Below are 5,570 nucleotides of genomic sequence, written 5' to 3' on the forward strand. Positions count from 1 at the left end.
AGAAAAAATAAGAGAGAAGAAATCATCGCGTTTTACGATACGGAGCCACCGCCAAGCCCTAAAACCTCTCAGGAGGGCTGATCTGGAGTCCGTTCGGGGCTCCGGAGAGGGGGATTCGTCGATGTCGTCATCATCAACCATCCTCCATCACCAATTTCATGATGCTCACCGCCGTGCGTGAGTAATTCCATCGTAGGCTTGCTGGACGGTGATGGGTTGGATGAGATTTATCATGTAATCGAGTTAGTTTTGTTAGGGTTTGATCCCCAGTATCCATTATGTTTTGAGATTGATGTTGCTATGACTTTGCTATGCTTAATGCTTGTCACTAGGGCCCGAGTGCCATGATTTCATATCTGAACCTATTATGTTTTCATGAATATATGTGAGTTCTTGATCCTATCTTGCAAGTCTATGGTCACCTACTATGTGTTATGATCCGGCAACCCCGAAGTGACAATAATCGGGACCACTCCCGGTGATGACCATAGTTTTAGGAGTTCATGTATTCACTATGTGCTAATGTTTTGTTCCGGTTCTCTATTAAAAGGAGGCCTTAATATCCCTTAGTTTCCAATAGGACCCCGCTGCCACGGGAGGGTAGGACAAAAGATGTCATGCAAGTTCTTTTCCATAAGCACGTATGACTATATACGGAATACATGCCTACATTACATTGATGAATTGGAGCTAGTTCTGTGTCACCCTATGTTATGACTGTTACATGATGAACCGCATCCGGCATAATTATCCATCACTGATCCGGTGCCTACGAGTTTTCCATATACTGGTTTACGCTTATTTACTTTCCCGTTGCTACTGTTATAATCACTACAAAATACCAAAAACATTACTTTTGCTGTCTTTACTTTTGTTGCTGCTACCACCACTATCATATTACTTTGCTACTAAACACTTTGTTGCAGATACTAAGTTTCCAGGTGTGGTTGAATTGACAACTCAGCTGCTGATACTTGAGATATTCTTTGACTCCCCTTGTGTCGAATCAATAAATTTGGGTTGAATACTCTACCCTCGAAAGTTGTTGCGATCCCTATACTTGTGGGTTATCAGGGTCCTGTTCATCCACCCCTCCACGGGCACCCCTCCACCATCTACTGTTTATCCAGCCCTCCACCACACCACGGGGTCCTGTTCATCATAGGCAACGCCACCGCTCACTGTTCATCCAACCCCCCCCCCCCCCCCCCCCCCCCCCCCCCATCCCATCGATCGGCTTCAGTTAGCAGCAGTAGCGAAGGAATCGCTCGATCGGGTTCAGTTAACAGCCATCAATCGATCGCTCGGGTTCAGTAACGCGTGCCTGCAGTGCAATCGCTCGGGTTCAGTTAGAGCCCAACGCCTCGCTCGGGTTCAGTTAGAGCCAATGCCTCGCACACACGCGCGTACGTGTACGAGAGAAACGCGCATCGCTCGGCCCCCGACCTCCCACCGTAACCGGGAACTCCCCGAAATTTTCCTCACCCTCGCTTCTACCATGGTTTTTTCCTTCATGGACAGCCCAAAGAATGTCATGCAGCTGCGTCTCCGCCCCGCTCAGGACGAAAAGCCCATTTTCTGTCATGATTTTTTGTCATAGAAGTAGGAGCCCACCACATCTATGATGATATCGGGTTTTGTCACAATTATCATCATAGAAGTGTCATATGTATGACAGAAAAAAATTTCGTTCGACCCAAAATGTCACGGATGTGTCTTTTTTTGTAGTGATGTGTTGACACCCGATTTTGGTACGGTCAAGAACTTAATTAATATGGCCTTAAAAGGAGAAGTGATCTACATAAAAAAGTTTAGTATTGTCGATATGAACATCTTTGAAGTTTGGGCCATCGCCATCCGATCTCATCTCGAAGGCCGAAGTTGTGTTCGAAATACTGAGATTTTGTATTCAGAACACTATTCGGCTCATTACGCCCCCAAGACTGCCCCGTATGGAAAAATAATCTACACGGGTTATCTTCGTCTCGTCGAAATGATTGATTTTGATATAAAAATTGTTCCAATCCAAGTTCGTATGAAAAAGTTAGAGCCGTCGAAATGCAGCTCTGTCAGGAGGCAGAAAGTGGCGCGCCCCACCAGACACCGTGTCTGATGGGTAGCGTGAATAATAGCTTGTTTTGCGCGAGGTAGCGTGAATAATAGCCTGTTTTGTGCGAGCGATTCAACCCTCAAGATGACCTCTAATCAAAAAATGTACAACATAAAAGTTGTTCGCCTCGTCGAAATGGTCAAGATTGCTTTTGGGCTCGTTTTCATCCGAGGTAGTTTACCACCACAAAAAATATCCGCAAGGTGCAGCCAGTTTAAACTGAACAGTTTTGGAAAGTTCAGACAAAACCAATCTGAATTTGACTAGGGTTTTGGACGTGAATCCAAGACTTTTCCTTGCACAGGAAATCCAGCCGCCTCTTATATACCTAAGGGGTGACGGCCGATTGAACAACGACACACAATCGCAAAAACCCATTTACAAACTTTCATCTCCTACCCTAGTTTTCTGCTTCTCGTTCATCGGTGTTCTTCGCTTCGGAGAGCTTCGATCTAAGAAGCCCTAGGGGCGGGTGAACCGACCTAGGGCAGCCCATCACCGACGTGCATCCAGACGGGGTCTCTCCTGGCCGCGTGGGGTTTCGGGTCTTCAAAAGAGCTCGCCAGATTGTCTTGCGTATCACGCTTCCGGTGAGCCTCCTTCGGCGACGTATCCTACGTATCGCGCTCAACGCCGAGGGTACACAATGACGTGTTCATGTGCGAACAGAATGACACGCCAATTACATCAGTACATGAGGTTTCCTTGCTCTAGCCTGAAGATGAAGTTGAAGAGAGGGAGAATGACACGCCAATTTTTATCCCTCGCATGCCAATGCTGCTGCCACCCCCCTCCCCACACTCGACGCCCTCAAGACCTCTCGCTGCTCGCCGGAAGACGCTGGCTGGAGTCACCGGCTTTCAACTGCCGTGTTAGAGCCCCAGAATTGCTGCTGAAAAGAGGAAGATGCCCATCTCCAAGCTGGATGGGCAACTTCTGTGTCGTCGAATGGGGGTGCTTGCTGATGATGAACGGGTCACAAAGACAGCGATTGCCAAGTTTGCTGACATGTTCCAAGGGCGTCTCCCGGACATTGCTGTGTAACATCCCAAATTTTCAATTTGGAATGTTATACATTAGCTCATCATTGCATATCATATTTTATTGCATTTTGTTGATCGTAGAAATTCTACGCAACGCAAGGACCCTCGGAGAGAGTTGGGGATTTCGTTATTTTCATATTTGAGTTTTCTCAAATTTTGAAAATAGGATCATTTGATTTGATTTATTTTATCTTCAATTATTTCTATTATAAAAATATGAGAGAGGGAATAAAATAACTTTCCCAAAATAAAGAAATATTGAGGATTTAATAATAAAATCAAATAAGATTTTATTTTGGTTTTATTTGCTATTTTATTTGAATTTAGGAAAATGCGCGTTTTTCAAAATTGCATTTAGGTCCCAAATAAATGTTCATCCCGTGCGGCTTGATTTTAGAAGCCGGGAAAATATATTTTGGGATTTTTGGAGTCTGTTTAGTATTTCTTTTGTTTGTTTTTCTGCGTGTAATTATTTAAAAAAATGCGAAACGACTTAGAGCCTGTTTCGGCCCGGACTCCTCCGGCCGGGCTTTATATAGCGCCGACCCCGAGCCCGTTAGCACAGCCGCCCGCACCGAAACCCTAACCCTAGCCAGCCCCGCCGCCGCCGCCGCTGCCGCGCGCCGCCGCCGCCCCACACCCCGCGCCACAGCCGCCCGACGCCGGAGCCTCGCCGCCACCGTCGAGGTCGATTCCGCCGCCGCCGCCGGTTTCTTTTAGAAAACCGTTGGTTTTCACCGGTTTTCGTTCGGTTTTTTTAGTTTCCTTTTTTTATTAGATCAGTTTTTTTCGGTTTAGGTTAATTAGCGAGCGTTTGCTCGTTCGTTCATTCTAACGAACGCGTTCATCGTTTAGATCCAGACAATGAACGTTCGTTCGTTAATCTGTTCGTCGTTTTTCTTTTTCTCGGATTAATCCGCAATTATTTCTGATCGCGATTTCTGATCCGATTTTCGATCTAGTATAACTTTTCGCTCGTTTATCGGAATCAGGCGATTCAAGCACCTGGAGTTTTGTCTCGAAACCCTCTTTCCGTTTAACCAACTCAAACAAGTTTTTTCCTCTGTAAAATTTGACTTAGATCCAGATTAGTAAACGAAGCTTGTTTCTTTCGCTGTTTGACTTTCATTGCTTCGTTCGATTTGATTCTTTTTGCAAACCGGAGTTCTTAAGTTGAACTTTCTGGTTAGATCTCTTATTTGAGTTTTACCTGTGCATTAGATGAGTGCTTATTTTATGCTTGTTTGTTTGCGATAGAGTACCCGGAGTGCGCTGCTTGCTACTTCGAATCTCTAGGTTTTGCGGATCATCAGCAAGGCAAGTAACACTTTGATCATACCTCCTACTACCCAGTTTTTATTGCATTAGATCAATCCTCAAACAATGCATGATTAGGATCTAATTAAATTGTGGGTTTTGGGAAGTAGATGAGGTAGTACCTATTACCTGTTTCTTTATCAAACCCTAGGAGTTACTTCTACGTTTGCTTATATTGCTATGCTATGCTAGTAGACGTGGATTGGGTGAGTGTATCCATGACAGGTGTGAGATTGATAAATTAATGGTTTATTTAAGGTGGCAACTTAAACACACATCTGGGTGGATTGAGGCACCTGGGTATTCCGGCGATTGCTTGTTTTTCTTTTGGACCGCCACCCAGGCTCAAAGGGATCATGAGATTATTCATACTAGAAACTTCCGTGTGCAGCCACAAGCTACTATGGGCTCTAGCATAGTTGAGTAAGTCGTGCGAACTCTTACAGTGGTAGACTAGCAGATGTAGGGGAAAGTAGGTGTAATGGTCTACCCGTTCGTAAGGTGCTAGCGCTTCTGAAAGACTATGTCTCGGTCATCCATTTCTCAAACACCATGTAGTGCGAGAATCCCAATGGAGGAGATCGAGTCTTGTGGGGAAAAGTGCGCAAACCTCTGCAAAGTGTATAAACTAATCATGGTTAGCTGTGTCCCCGGTTATGGACAATTTGAGTATCTAGTATTTGGATTATCATGTGAATCTCATCATGTTACTCTAATTAATAGTGTTGGGTTTTTAATGATGATGTTTCATTGAGATTGAGAGGGTGTCTACACTCTCAATATTTAACAACTACCATGATAGTTAAATAAAATTTATTCCTTTGCAGTAGGGAAAAAATGTCTTTACGCAAAACTGTAACCATAGAGCTTTCCACCAACCATATATGCATGTAGTATAGCCTATTTCTGTTCATTGCTCTCTATGTGTTACTTTGCCAGCATATTCCATGTGCTGACCCGTTTTCGGGCTGCAACGTTCATGTTGCAGACTTTTCAGACGATGATTAAGGTGCCTTTAGGTCGTGGTTCTATACTCAGTGATGCCGTTGGAGTTGATGGACTCACTTATCTTCCAAGCCTTCCGCTGTTATCGTTATTAG

This window comes from Triticum urartu, chromosome 7, assembly GCF_003073215.2.
Source record: "Triticum urartu cultivar G1812 chromosome 7, Tu2.1, whole genome shotgun sequence".
In the NCBI taxonomy this organism is placed as follows: domain Eukaryota; kingdom Viridiplantae; phylum Streptophyta; class Magnoliopsida; order Poales; family Poaceae; genus Triticum; species Triticum urartu.